This window comes from Dunckerocampus dactyliophorus, chromosome 8 (genome assembly GCF_027744805.1).
Source record: "Dunckerocampus dactyliophorus isolate RoL2022-P2 chromosome 8, RoL_Ddac_1.1, whole genome shotgun sequence".
In the NCBI taxonomy this organism is placed as follows: Eukaryota; Metazoa; Chordata; class Actinopteri; order Syngnathiformes; family Syngnathidae; genus Dunckerocampus; species Dunckerocampus dactyliophorus.
In genome coordinates this window covers 31,328,283-31,344,214 of record NC_072826.1, presented here as the reverse complement: position 1 = coordinate 31,344,214, position 15,932 = coordinate 31,328,283, and the positions used below count along the sequence as shown (strand labels likewise).

Here is a 15,932-nt window from a genome sequence, read left to right as displayed (position 1 = left end):
TGCTTGCATTATTTTTAATGCTTCGAAGAGCTATTTTCACAACAATATTCAATTCCACAAATTCATGTTTAGAATAAAAGCTTATTATTTAAAAAAAAAGAGATCTGTATCAGATGAGCAACACTATAAAAAAAATCGGATCGGAAGCCAAAAAATGTGGATGGGGACATCCTAGTCCAGAGGTCACCAACGTGGTGCCCACGGGCACCAGGTAGCCCCCACGACCACATGAGGTGCCCACAAGGCTGCTTTTCATTCAGGTGTTCAGTTCATAATGAAAGAACAGTAGAAGGAAATGCATTGTGAAATACAACATGTGAGTTGTGGACACCAGCATTTTGTTCATGTTCTGGTAAAACAAGCATATTTGCTTTGTTTGGCTTTAAAATAAGCTCTGAAAATAAATGTTACAAAAAAAGTAGCTCTTGGCCATTTTCATTTTGTAAAAGTAGCTCTCACGAGGAAGAACGTTGGTGACCCCTGGTCTAGTCTGTATTGTTACCACGTGTACGTGTATGTCACTTGTCACTTGTCACTTGTACGGCTGTTGTATCACGTGTCTGCCTGTGCTGCGTATGAGTGTATGTCACGTGGTGACTATGAAGAGTGTTCTATGTATTGGATTCTGTGTGAATAATGTAAAGTGTACGCGTGCACGCATGTAAAGTGTCCACGCACTATTACAAAGCACATCTACGGTACAAAGTATAACTTTATAGGCTACAGATCGCCGATCTTTTGAAAACTTCTGCTAACTGCTCAATCCAGTGAATGTTTGTGAGGTGAAATAAACTCATTGTGTGTGTTTGTGTGTGTTGGGCGCGCTTCACCCCCCACACTCGTCCTCCTCCTCATCCACGGAGCTCGACGCTCAGTGTGGCAGCAGATGGTGCACCGCACACTACTACAAGCTGCAAGGTCGCAAGAATTTGCCGGAGAACAACTTTCATTTCCACCAACTTTGCCGATAACGAGCGTCGGCAAGGTGTACTCCGAGGACAAGAACCTGCATTCACTCGGTATCGGTATCGTTTGGAGAGGGAATTTTGGTGTCCAGGTGAGTTGTTTTTAAAGATTCAAACCTTCCGTGTTTCAAACTAAGAGAGTCGGAAGTGATTTCAAGTGGGAACGATCTTATTTTTTAACACAAGTTTGTTAAATACTTCAAACAATAGCAACATTACGAATGATGTGTTAGCATCAGAGTGCTTGTGAATTCTTGCTAGTTGTGTAAGTGGATGCCGGAGCTCACTTGATGCTGATGCTGCAATTCGGTGTGGTTTTAGTAACTTTTGTCATGTTTAACCATCACGCATTCAGGAGACATTTCTAAGGTCTATTAGGGGTGAGTGATACCGTACATTTTGGTGTGTATTTGATATCATACCAAATACTAATACCGATACTTTTTACTTTGAATATTTCATGATGATTGAATGATTTTGGTGATTTTGCCTTTTCTTTTATTGATCATGATTGTAATTAGGATAAAACAGAGGACAAAGGCTTTGGGCGTGTTTTTTTTTTGAATGGACAAACAACAATGAATGACAAAATTGACAAATGTTTACTACATATCCAATCAAAATAACAATTGCTTGAGAAAAAAAAACAAAAAAACTACTGTTGGCTCTCATTCAAATACTTTTTGATGCGTAATCCCCAAAGCCCTCCTGTGTCCAACAAAGTAATACATATTTGATAAAACACATGATACTACCCTTGCTATCAATACTGTCGATATATGGATTGATAGTTTCTGTAATGTGGCTTATCTTACGTTTCTTTTACAAAGCCACACACTATACTATAATTGAGATGCTTTATAGTCTACCAACTTTAGTCATCAACTGTGGCAGCACAGCCTACTAATAACAGTATTTATGTAATCGATAGAACATCCATTACATTACAATTGCTAACCATTCACACCTATGGACAATTTAGAGCCTTTAATTATGCATGTTTTTGGGATGTGGGAAGAAGCTGGGGGAAAAAAAGACGCAAGCCTGGGGAGAACATGCACACTCCACACCTCTGGTTTTGAAATGTGTGCCTTGTGTTGTGCAAAGACGTGAGTTCATGAGGATTAAGTTCTGCTGCTGCGACTGTGCGATAGATTACACTTTTTTACTATGGCCGCCTGTGCCACACTGACACTAATCTGTCTGAACTCGTTCATGTTCCCAGCCACAGAAGAATATTAGCTTGGGGCCGTTGCACATTCTTACAGTCGATTCAGTTTGCTGGAAGATTTTGTTCTCAGTAAAGAAAAAAACATATTTTTGATTGGTTCAAGTGCAATTATAAACACACAACACTGTAAAAGGAGAGAAATAATAATGACTTTACTAAGACATTAGTAAGACTAAATGACATATTACATGATGTTGATGGCTGTGCATTTATAAATCCTAAACTTAGACAAGCAGGCTAGAAATAAGACAAATATTCTTGTTAAGATATGAATTTTTGCAGCGTTCAAAGTGAAATGAAGACACCCGTAGTGGAACACATTACTCTCAACTAAGTAAGCGAGACACGCACTTCCTTGTTCCATTACACAAATGAGCAGCTACTGTTTAGTGAGCTAAAATGTTTTTATGTTTTTGCAGCTGAAGTAAACCCTGTATGAAGTCACATTACCGCCACACACTGGACAGTAGTCATAATTAAGAGAAAGTTCGCCCTCCACACAGCTAACATTATGTTAGTCAGGTACATCAACCTTGATTTCACTGATTTGCGCTACGTTAATTTTACCTTGTCACGGATGTTCCGCTCTATTCGGGAGGAGATGATGCAAGGTATAAGATGTGCCGCTGTGGTATGTAAGTGCCGCGTTACAACGGATACACGTCACGGTGTTCAACTTGCTGTCTAGCCACATTTTCTGTCTGTTTTTTTTTACATTTTGTTTGGCGACAAAATTGCAACTTTATTCTTTGTTTTCCTTTGTTCCTTTCATTGCCTCGTCGCATTTTCTCGCCTCTTCAATCTTCCCGCGTCATCCGCTTCCTTCTTCGTCCTCTGCGTGAGTGACGTAATGGAGGTACTCAAATTATTCGAGGAATCATTGCACCCCTAAAATGAAGCATACAGAAAAAAAGAACACCATACCTGCTATGAAACGTGAAGGAGACGCACTTATGTTCCAAGTCTGCTTTGCTGCGTCTGACATACAGTAGGGTGCTCAGGGTACAATGAAATCTCAAGACTATCGAGGCATTCTGGAGTGAAATGTGTTGCCCAGTGTCAGGAAGCCTGGTCATGGGTCCTCCAACAGGATAACGACCTAAAACACACAGCCAAAAACACTCAAGAAGGGCTGAGGGTGAAACACTGGACTACTCTAAAGTGGCATTCCATGAGCCCTGATTTAAATCCAATTGAACATCCATGGAAAGAACTGAAACCTGCAGTCCGGAGAAGGCACCCACCAAACTTGAGAGAGCTAGAGCAGGTTGCTCATGAGGAGTGGGCCAGTACACCTGCTGACAGGTGCGGGGGTCTCACCGAGAATTACAGAAAAGGCTTGATTACAGTAATTGTGCAACAAAATATTAGGTTCGCCCCTTAGCATTCCAGGATTTTTTTTTCTTTTTACTAAAAACACACTGAGATGAAGGATTTTTATTGGGGATGTCCAATAATATCGGCCTACCTATATTATCGGCCATAACAATTTAATATCGTTCAATATCGGTATTGGGATTTTTTCCTATAATGAAAGCTTCTAATAAACATAATGCCGTATATAAGCCTATGGGCTCATCAAACCGCCTCTCAAGCGTGCTCCTTCCATCCATTTCTATGTCGCTTAGCCTCACAAGTATGTTGTAAGTATGTTACAATTCCCCGAAGTCAGCAACGGTAAAATCCAACACTGTTCGTGCGCACTGGATTAGGAGAGTCCGTGGAGACGTTCGTTAAAATGCTGCTTTTTCATATGATATCGGGTGTATTTTCATTGGTATACTTGTTTGTCAGGTAGATTACTTCTTCCTCTTCAATTTTGTATTGGATTTACACTGAGTGTTGGACCACCTCGACTCATACGAGTGCTTTGAAAGTTAAGTCCAAATTTAAGCCTTTCAGGCTCATGGATCGCCTACATGAAAATTCTTGACTATAAAACTTGACACTTGACTATAAAAGTACACACTCGCTAACAATGCTACAAAAAAGGACAGTTAGGATAATCCATAATGCCGCTCATAAAGAACATACAAACTCTTTATTCCTAAAATCACAAACAAAATTTGCTGACTTGGTGAACTTTCAAACAGCAAACAATAACCTGTTACCCAAAAAACGTAAAACAATTCTTCTCAACAAGAGGAGAAATATGACCTATATGAGGGAAAAATGAAACTTCAAACACTTACATGCACGGACAACGCCAAAACCTTAAGCATTTCAGTATGTGGATCAAATTATGAAACGGATTAATCAAGGAACTCAAACAATGCACTAAAATGAGCGATTTTAAGAAACAGTAACAGCAGTTGATGTTTATAAAGATGTTTATAAAGAATCCTACTTTGTGGAAATTCACTAATCACTGTCGGTATGGAAACAATCAGCAACGGCAAACGATGGAGAACTGTACTGTACTTTGTTAACCTAGTTTTTTTTTAAAACATTCTCTTTAACCACATTCAAGCAACGTCTGATTTCCATTTGTTACTTTTTAAGAACATTTTCATCATTATTGGGTTTGTCAGTTTCCAAATATTTCAGTGATTCTTGTGGGTTTTTCCTTCTTTGGTGGGAGTGTATCAGCAATTTCGGCCAAGCGTGTACAATGGGAGCATTTACACTCGAGGTTGAAGTCAGTCACCCATCTGTCATAAGAGACTTTAAAATGAGGGATCCGCACTGGGGCACCAGTATGTAATAATTTGCTCAGCTTCTAAAAGGTCCATGCTTGCACCGGACCCAGGGTGGGTCATGGCAGCAGCAGCTGCTGATGGAAAGAGCAGCAGATGACCAAATACCCTAGCAATTTGTGTAGAATTGGATCCCCAGGGAGAGCTGCTTCAAGTGCTCTCGATTCCTTGTGCTGTGACAGAGTTGTGTGGAAATGGGAGGATTGCAGACTTGTGAAATGCTGCTAAAAATGAGGCTTCAGTGAAAGATGAGCCATTCACCTCCTTTGTATGACTTCCTAAGTAAACAGTCGGGCTCCAGCATCCCTCACAGCGTGCAGTACATGTTTGTTTTGGCCTTCACAGGTGGTCCTCTCACCTCAGTCCCAAGTCCCAAAGACATTATGTAGATATTTGCTCTCCATGCTGAATGCGTTTTTATTTTTGTGCTGATTAAAATTTCTATGGCACCTCAGAGAGTCCTGTGCAAGACCCGTGCTGCAAAACTATTGTCACCCAGCGAGTACTGTACTTAATGCTCGCATCAGAACACACACTGCAGTAGTATAGAGGCAATTAGTGCTGCGGCAAATATGTCATGCGGAGGCCCAGAGAGGTAATTTGAGGCACACTACTGTGTTTTAATCAAAAATACTGTAATATGCTCTTGTCTTTCAAATTGTGATTACGGATGAAGAAATTGTATTTTTTGGCATATTTTGATGGAATATTCGTATGGAATATAATACGCACACACTTTGACACCAGTGCGCAGGAGATAGCACTGCTGTTCTTACTTGCACGGGTGGCATTTTAGTATATTGTTGCCAAGGCAGTGACGTGCTTTGAGGTTCTTGGCTGTTTTTTTTAAAATCTAAATACAGGTTGGTCATTGAGAGGATAAGTCACTTTGGTTCAAAAAATGTTTTCAAATTTTTTTCGGATACTTCGCATTCCCATGCATAGATTTTTTTGTGTTAACCGAAAAACTTGTGAGTTCGTACATTTTTACACTTATTTACTTTGATGTAAAAAATTTGCTCACCTCCTGGTGAGCTTGGGTATATAATCCCTGGCAGTCAAAGTAATTTATTCATTCAGCAGATCATAAACATATCTTATATATATGTTAACATACCTTAAATATCTTGCATTTCACTTGTTTGTAAATCTAGCTCTAGCCGGCATTGCTGTTTGTTTATTTCAATAAAGTAAAAAAAAAAAAAACACCGGCTTTTCCCCACCGGAATGACAGCACTGACGAGCACCTTCCAGCTCACACATGCCTGACCCCTTAAGGATGCAGCGGTACTGCAAGTGCCTCCGCTATGTATTTTGTTGCCCGATTAGCAAGAATGATGATGTCACACTTACATGAAAAACATTACACAGGCACTATAAAGTCATCGTGTATAATAAATGTTTGTGCAACATTATATTTTTGGCGATGTGAGGACAAACAGAAACTTGCAGCCGCCAAGGTCCAACTCAGACGGTACCACGAAGCCGAGAAGGTTTAAGTTTGTGGACTGTATTTGATCAGGAAATGTGCAAATTCAGCGATTTTTATTTAAGAAAATGTTGAAAAATGATTGGAATCTTACAGAAAATACATTTATAAAACAGTTCAACAATGCTCAGGAAACAACACAGACACCTTTGTCTCAGGTGGTCCCAATTTTCCGTAATACCTTGGTTAGTGTATGCCATGACTGATTTTCAGTTAACATCGAAAATTTACATGAAAATCCAGCGTACATTTTCCGATGATATGGCGCCCCGTCTTTTTATTAATAAGATTGTAACTGTGTTCTCAATGTATTTTTATCACAAGCAGCTTGCTAATACATGGGAACAAGAAGTCAGCTCCATCGCCCGTCTATGATGTCATCAGCGGTTGACTCTGCAGTTCTTTGATAACTAACACAGTTACACCACAGGTCTAAAAAATGTTAACGCAGAACATGTTTTTATAGCTTTTAGGGCTGGCCCAATAGAACTTTTCCACTTCCGATCCAATACCGATATTGCAGCCTTGAATATTGGCCAATACCGATATCAGTCTGACGTCAGCACGAATCAGACACACTTTTATTACTTATTTTTGTAGTGGTAGAAAAAGTTGGATCAAGTGATGTTACTCAAACAGAGAACAATAATCAGCAACATTAGGTGTGACAACATGGTCCGATTTACTTCTTTAAAGGGATAGTTAGGATTTTTTGACATGAAGTTGTATCCCCGTCAGCAGTGTAGGACATCAGCAGTGACTTACCAGCCCCCACTTGGTGTCGCAAGTCCAGTTCTGGACGGATTTCTGTAGTTCCACTTAGTTGCTGGGTCATTGAAAAGTTTGGCTTCTCAATACGAAAAGTTCTCCCATTTTGTGTGGAAGTGGTATGTTTTTGGCTTCTTGCTCTGTTTTAAACACTTTCTTAAGTTTCGAACAAATAAATTGGAGGCTAACGTGTTAGCTCGTGGCTTGCTATAGGCTATGAGCGGCGGCCGTGTCTTTTGTCCTTGCAGTGATGCCGTAACCTGCGCATTAGTGATGCACAATGTGGTGTAAATAAAGAATAATAGGACTGTAAAGGTGACTATAGGGGTGTTATTTCATGCCTACAGGGCTCTAAAAATGTCAAAAATAGTATTTAGAAAGTCATAAACAGGTTTTCTATGCTATGACTATGAAAATATTCAGTTTATTAATGTTGAATCCTAAATCACAGAAATTCACTTATCGCGGTCGGTTCTGGAACCAATTAACCGCAATGAACGAGGGACGACTGTACAATCAATTTATTTTTCCCTGACGTTACCTCGGCACCGGTGTTCATATAAAGAGACAAACTATGTTAACAAGCCGTCTCACTGGGCCTGCTGAACAATTTCCCAGACCAATGAAGTTAATGGGGAGACAAGAAAGCAGACAGACAGCAGCTACTTAAAATATGTTTTTTGTCGCTTCCAGGCATGCTAATGTGCCAAATCCCTTGTGTACTGCGTGCAGGGAGAAGTTTGTTGTTCCTTCATTTTGGATTAAAGGTTAAAGGAAAAGTCACTCACCCACATCCAACCATGTGATCTCATCGTCTCATTGGAAAACAAACGAGTGTGTGTGAATTTGATATGGAGCTTTTCTTTGTTTAATGCATTACATTAGATTACGATGAGGTCTGGAGCGTACCTTTTTCACTATTTTCATTATTTTTTTGCTTTTCACCGATCCGTGAGAGGATTGATGTAATTGAGGTTGTGGGCTCAAAAAAGGTTGGGGACCACTGCTCTAAGTGACTCTTAAAAAGGTATGGAAAGTGGAGCGTGTGGTTTCCGTCCTGGTCGTGGAACTGTGGACCAGCTCTACACTCTCAGCAGGGTCCTTGAGGGTGCATGGGAGTTTGCCCAACCAGTCTACATGTGTTTTGCGGACTTGGAGAAGGCATTCGACCGTGTTCCTCGATGAATTCTGTGGGCAGTACCCGGGAGTATGGGGTAGTGGACCAGCTAATTCAGGCTGTTCGTTCCTGTATGACCCATGTCAGAGTTTGGTTCATAGGACCCGTTTCCAGGGAGGGTTGGACTCCGCCACGGCTGCCCTTTGTCACCAATTCTGTTCATTATGTTTATGGACAGAATTTCTAGGCGCAGCCAGGGCGTTGAGGGGTTCCGGTTTGGTGGCTGCAGGATTGGGTCTCTGCTTTTTGCAGATGATGTGTTCCTGCTGGCTTCATCGAGCCGTGACCTTCAACTCTCACTGGATCGGTTCACAACCGAGTGTGAAGCGGCCGGGATAAGAATCAGCAGCTCCAAGTTTGAGTCCACGGTTCTCCAGGGTGGAGTGCCATCTCCGGGTCGGAGATGAGATCCTGCCACAAGTAGAGGAGTTTAAGTACCTCGATGTCTTGTTTATGAGTGAGTGAAGGATGGAATGTGAAATCGACAGGCGAATTGGTGCGAGGTCTTCAGTGATGCGGACTTGGTCTGTTGTGGTGAAGAGAGAGCTGAGCCGAAAGGCAAAGCTCTCAATTTACCCGTCCATCTACGTTCCTACCCTCACCTATGGTCATGAGCTTTGGGTTGTGACCGAAAGGACAAGACCGCGGGTACAAGCAGCCGAAGAAGAAGGAGAAGGCACCAGGACACGTTGGAGAGACTATGTCTGGGAACGCCTCGGGATCAGCCGGGAGGAGCTGGACAAAGTGGCAAGTCTGGGCTTCCCTGCTTAGGCCGCTGCCACTGCGACACGACTTCGGATAAACGGTCGAAGATGGATGGGGAGTGAGGTGAGCTCGAATGTCAGGGTATCCGTTTATAAATGAAGACTACTGCTCCAACGCCCCACTGCTACACAGACATGCATGCCGCCCCCGTGCTATACCACTGAAACTGAAGAATAGACCAGTTATTTGCTTTGATGACACATCCATTGCTTCTTTATTACAGGGGAATACTGCCCATCACTTAAGACAGTGAGACTCATTCATGAAGTACACCTCAATCGGCTGCAGCATCATTCATTGTAAATGTCTGGCAATCCAATAGAGGGGATCTTGTCTTCCCTCAAGTCTCATCTATAGTGGAAGGGTTACTCACAGCATCATGGAACTTCAAAGGGCCATCCTGCCCATCATCCACTAATAGAATGTTTGAAGTGGAATTCTAAATGGAATGAATTAATATTTCACCTCAACATTGAGTCACGCGGAGACTGCAGGCATGTTCATCCGCGAGTGCACTGCTTATGCAAATGCATGTGGGGGTTACAATAGTCTTGATCTTCTCCCACTGTGCAGCAGAGGTGATGGGCGTCTTTCGGGGGTCATTGGTGTTATTACCACCATGACCCCCGGCTGTGACCTCTGGGTATTCTTCATCCTGAAAAGTAGTAATAATTCTGGATGAGGACGTCACTAAGCGTCACTGCTACTGGACTGTAAACTACCGTCGAGAGGCGTACAAAACGTTGTTACTTTGCATATTGTCTCCATGAATCTCACTTAAAAGGAGTTTCAAATAAGGTCAGATGAGTCAAATATAAATACAGAATGGTGACCAAAAGGCGAAGAAGCGAATCAACTGTGCTTCACAGGTCCACCACATCTCCCATGACCACCACACACCCGGAAGACCATGACGTCACAGACAGGCAGGCTGAATCGGGTAACGTTTAACGTCTTCATCATTAAAAATGCTAAAAAAAACCCAAATCACCCATATAAAGCCTGCTGTGCTTAAATCCAGTGCTTCATTTCCTAATTTCAATTCAATCAATGATTACCTTTTAAACGGTGTCACATCGATACATGTTGTCCGAAATGGAAACTTGCTGAACACATCGATGTAACGGGATCGTAGGAATATAAATTGATGCATCGATGTAGTTAATGAGTCGTTACACCTCTAGTTTGACGTGATAAAGGCTGGCATGTTAATCTTTAGCGTTTGTGGATTGTATCCCATTATATCCTATGGCTTTACATTACATTTTTTCTGCTTTGGCTAAAAAAAATAGAGAGAAACTGTAGTTACCGTGACAAGTGAATTTCCGCAAAGTAGGTTTCAGTATTCATAAATGGAACATTTTTGTAGCTAGAGCATAGAAAACCTGTTTACGACCTTCTAAATATGGAGATCTGTAGACATGAGATAACACCCCTATAGTCACCTTCACACTCGTATTACCCAATATAGTCGACATAAAAGACAGAAAATTCACACTGAGTACTTCCTGCAGTGGCTATTGTCTCATCAATGTAAAATTACTGACACCTAGGGACCAGTGTAGAATACTACCTCTTAAAAACATGTATTTGAGTGCGTCTTCTGAATGCCTTATATTCGTATTTTAGTTAATTTAGCCATTGTTATACTTGAAAATGCTTGATTTAGGCCAGAAATACGTACAATTTGCTTAAAGAGGCCTAATATTTGACTGATAAAAGGTCGTAGTCAACCACAAAACACCGCAGATTTCTAAATTAATAATTCTAATTAATATTTTGAAAAGCTGCGATAGAGTGAAGACACGCAATTTGAAGTGCAAAGTGGCGAGGGATGACTGTAGTGTGTTCGACATACTGTTTGGATGTACGATAACCGAGACATGTTTTTGGCAATTATTTCTGTCGAAGAGCGAATTCCACAAAAACGAAGCTACCGCTGTACGTCCAACTGTGATGAACAAGCAACAGTTAACATCTTACAATGTCATCAGCCTAAGAAGAGATAAAGCAATAATTAGCAATAATTATTGCTTTTTCGATTAACCTTATTAGAGCCTATGTTAGCACAAATTACAAAAAATATCAGAAATGTTTTTTTTATCACTTTTTCTCAGTCTTGGCTGTCGCTGTAACGAAATAAAAGGCCCTTCGATGATGTAGTTTCATTTAGGGTTGTGTTTATAGTAAGGATCTACTGTCTACTGTATTTTATTCTTTTATTGATTGCGATCTACTTTTAAAAAGATAAAAACACATGCAAAACATGAGGAATGCAGATAAAAATGTGCCCTACATTCATGCAGCATAGAACATTAACCCTCCTCCTGCATTTCTCTGCATCGAGCAGGAACAGTACAGTACTGCTATGCCATACTGACGGACGTTGTAACCACGGCAACCAACAACAGGCGCAGAGAATGGTCTGATTAGCTAGTGAAGTGTGAAGAGGAAGCAATTCTTTTACATGGAGCTAAATAGCCAATGTTTTGCATTACATTAATTAGAAAGAGAAATACCGTGGCAGATATATGGTTTCCCGGACACATGATGTCAAGGAGACAAGCAGATCAGGAGAGGCAAGGGTAGCATGGAAGGTTTGTGCAAAGGCACACCAGGCCATAAGATGAGCAAAGCTGAGGAAAGTGCTCGCTGGAGGTGGATGCTCCATTAGCGACAATAATTCACACCACAGTCATTCATCTCATCACCTCCCACCATGCTGACCTCCTGTCACATGTTCCCGTGTAGATGGCGTGACGCCACTCCTCCCTGCTTGTTTGCTCAGCGTGTTATGCGCTCTCCTCATTGAGCACCACCACGCACCAGATTACAACAAAACAGATTAACTGTATAGCTGCCGACACAAGGAAGCCGAAGCAACGTATATTTAGATACAGACTGCTACTGCTGACTGGAGAAAGGCATCTGAGATTACGTTTCCTCATTTGCGTGGGAGGAAAAGAAGCTGGAGTCCAGCTTTGTTGTAGATAGAAGATTTTTGTAGTGTGCCGAGTCTGCTCTTCTAGCCACATTAGTTTATATGAGAAAGGCAAAGCACGCATCAGAGGACCAACCCCATGGGCTGTTAGCGCTATGGCTCCAAATTTCCCAGCACACATTGTACCGTAGCCACTTGTTTGCCTCGGATGAGTCAGTCGGTTAAAATTGGCTCCATTGTGCCTGCACAGTTTCATTTTACGTCAGTGTCGTCACAGGGATGTAATTAGAAGAGAACACGCTGGATAGAGTGAGCAGAAACAGAGTTTTAATGTGCAGCCACATACTGTATACTGTACATCAAGTGTCCATCGCGAGCTACCGATAGATCACCAAGGTAGTTTGGGTCCATGGCGTAAACGTCACTTTGTAGATGTCATATGATATCAGTCAGCTGACATTAAGCTCCCCTCCTGATTCGCTCTTGCTCCCCCGCGGCGTTTCAAGCTCCACACGGACATGCAACTTTCATCTTTATTATTCTGATTACGGATAAACTAACTCAGCGGCTAGTTATGTAGAAAAAAAAAGTGTATTGTTTGATGGCTTCGCTTGGCGTCATGATGAAATGGAAAATGTGCCCGCTGCTGGAACTTTTTTAATACATTGCCTTGATTTCGGCTGCATTGTCTTTTGCATAATCATTTTCATTTCTTGGTTATGTTTGATAGCAAATGCTAACTGGATGGAATACATGAAGTGCGTGTCTAATGAACGTTACGTACGACATATTACCAGTACTCAGCTTACACAACTATTGAGGAATTATGTCTAATTATCTTTCTTGCCATGTTGAGTATATTTATGGATCTTTGGAGCTTGGTCATTTTAAAGTAGCTTGCAGGCTGAAAAATTGTAAGCATCCCTGGTATACATGAACCTCGCTTAAAAGAAAGAATCCACTGAACAGCCTTACAGCTCCGTCTTGTAGACATTTTTGTGGACACTAAGGGTGTAGTCACACTAGATCATCCGTACCCTGCTGGACTTGGGCGCGATTTCTCTTACTAACGCTGTGCCTTCGAACTGCAGCCGTCACTTCTGACCTGCGCTATTCCAGCAATTTCCCATACTGTACGGACTATTTCCAGTCTTATTTGGTTTCTTTCTTATTGTTTATTGTGTCCGAGTTGCCACCGTCGTTAATTACTTGCAAGAGGGGTGATGGCATTCATTAAATTACATGTTCTATTTTGCTGTATGACTGCAATTTCTATGGCTTTGTGGAATATTTCCAGTCTTATTTGTAATCGTTCTGACTATTCATTTTGTGCAAGGTTGCAGCTTATATAAATTTAATGCATATATAAATTTAATTCATTGCATGAATTAAATGACACGTCTTTATGTGGTGAGGGAGTGTGCTGTGGGTTTGACTTTTTGATCATTTCAAGTCTTTTTGCTATTATGAATTGTGTCAGTTATCATCACAGTCATTCACATCATCACTGTCAATAGACCCTGGCCTACCTCTTTCAGTGTATTCTATCTATCTAATCTACTATTGACAACCTGCTGATGTGTATTTATTTATCTGTACAAACCATTGTATGAGTTGCTGGTACCAGCATCGTTCAAGCATGACCTGCCAACTTTGAAGAAATGTTATGAGTACTCTTAAGAGGCTGCACATGGCCCATGTGGCCCGCTTTGGACACTCCTGCTTGTATAGCTCTTCGTCACAACTCTGTGAGCAACTTTCAGCAGCTATTTAGCTTCTTAGCTTCCTTGGTCACCAGTGAACGATGGTGATGAAAGCGAGAAGGGGAGTGTTATTGCAGCCTAAACTAATCAATGCGTTGCAGTCATTGTTATTGCAAATGTTGATCCGAAATGGGAAGAGAAGGCGTTCGTGGAGGTGGACTGTACGTCCTTGGAATGAGTCATATACACAGAAAATCATGTTCTACAAGCCCACCAATCACAGCCTTACGGTGCACGACACAAGAGGGCCTGCAGGCAGGAGCGAGTCGGGCTATGCTGGTTCCTTGACTCAGAAATATTAGACTGAACTTGAAACTGAAACCAGCAAAACGCAACAACATGCGTACCTGGAGAGCAGCAGAGGAAATTCAAGGGTCAAAATGCATGCAGCGTATGTAACGTGCACATGTTGGCATGAAGGTCGCACTCATAGTGAAAGCCCCCGCTGCCTCTTATGTCACATAAATATGGCAGATAAAAACTTCAGAATAGAGATGATCCGATCTTCAGGATCAGGATCGGCTGCCGATCCACTGTATTTCAAAGATTTGATAATATCGGCTTCCGCCATGAGATTGAGCCACATCACATTGGCATCTCTGGGCCACACTCCAACACGGTCGGTGCGGTAATGCGCCTCAAAGCTGCTCGACTCCTGCCCCACGCAAGAAGAGGAAAACGCAACACCACGATGCAGACATGTACTGTGGTGAAGTTAGTTTCACGTTGGACGTTGGATATTGGGCTCCGTAGCTACAGCGCTACTTTCCCCTCACTGTGCCCGGACTGCTGTGTCATTGTGGGAGTAGCTCGGACGCAGTGGGGGAGCTACGTGGCGGCCGTGGCCACCCTAAGTCACTCTCCGGCCCCCCACTGGCCATCTAGACATTTCAGGTATCAACTGTTTATCAAAACAAACGAATCTGTAACTGCAACACAACGAGCGTTCCGTTTGCACTTCAATCTTGGTAGACATGATCCCGTACCAGCTCCAAACACCATCTTGTTATGGTGACCAACCTCACAGCTACTGGATCTGCATTGAGTGTGTGGACAAGAATGGATCCCATTGGACTGATTTCATTTTGAAAACATAATGAAACAGAATGGCATTATATGTACTTTTCCAAAATAAAAACACTTTCTTGTTTCTTTACTTTATTTGCCTTTTATTTAACCTACAAATGTGTCAGATCATTTTGCTTGACCCTGTACTCGGAAGCGTCAATAAATTACTATTGCGCTGAAGAGAGTTCGTTAAAAAAAAGAGTAATATATTCTAAATCACACCACAAATTGATCTATAACCATGTCAAATGACAAAAGTATTTTTTTCCAATTTGATCTTTCATTGGATGGACTTTTATTGGATCTTTTATTGTATTAGGGACCTGACTCACAGAGGTTTGTTACAAAAACAAACAATATTGTTGGTCATGCTGTGGGAAAAAATTACATTTGGCAATACATTAGTTGGATTATTTGGTAACATTTTACAATAAGGTACACAATAAGCCTAGTTCTTCATTAGTTCCTCAGCAACTAGTCTAAATGTATGTGCCTTATTCATTAGTTCCTCATTAGTTCTTCATTAGTTTCTCAGTAACTACTTAAAATTTGTGTGCCTCAGTTCCTTAGTAACTACTCTACTCATTAGTTCCTCATTAGTTCTTCATTAGTTCCTCAGTAACTAGTCTAAATGTATGTGCCTTATTCATTTGTTCCTCATTAGTTCCTCAGTAACTACTTTAAATTTATGTGCCTTAGTTCCTCAGTAACTACTCCACTCATTAGGTCCTCATTAGTTCCTCAGTAACTAGTCTAAATGTATGTGCCTTAGACATTAGTTCCTCATTAGTTGTTCATTAGTTCCTCAGTAACTAGTCTAAATTTATGTGCCTTAGTCATTAGTTCCTCATTAGTTCTTCATTAGTTCCTCAGTAACTAATCTAAATGTATGTGCTTTAGTCATTAGTTACTCATTAGTTCTTCATTAGTTCCTCAGTAACTAATCTAAATGTATGTGCTTTAGTCATTAGTTCATTAGTTCTTCATTAGTTCCTCAGTAACTAGTCTAAATTTATGTGCCTTGGTCATTAGTTCCTCATTAGTTCTTCATTAGTTCCTCAGTGACTTC

General features: G+C 41.3%; 1 protein-coding gene across 1 annotated transcript in view; it reads left to right on the top strand.

The window, feature by feature from the left end:
* The first annotated feature begins 843 nt into the window (after positions 1-843).
* The window catches only part of LOC129186426 (caM kinase-like vesicle-associated protein), a 50,599-nt gene continuing 35,510 nt past the window's right edge, over positions 844-15,932 (top strand). Inside the window, exon 1 of the mRNA XM_054784695.1 lies at positions 844-1,057. The gene's annotated coding sequence lies outside the window, so the exon portion shown is untranslated. The remainder of the gene's footprint in view (positions 1,058-15,932) is intronic.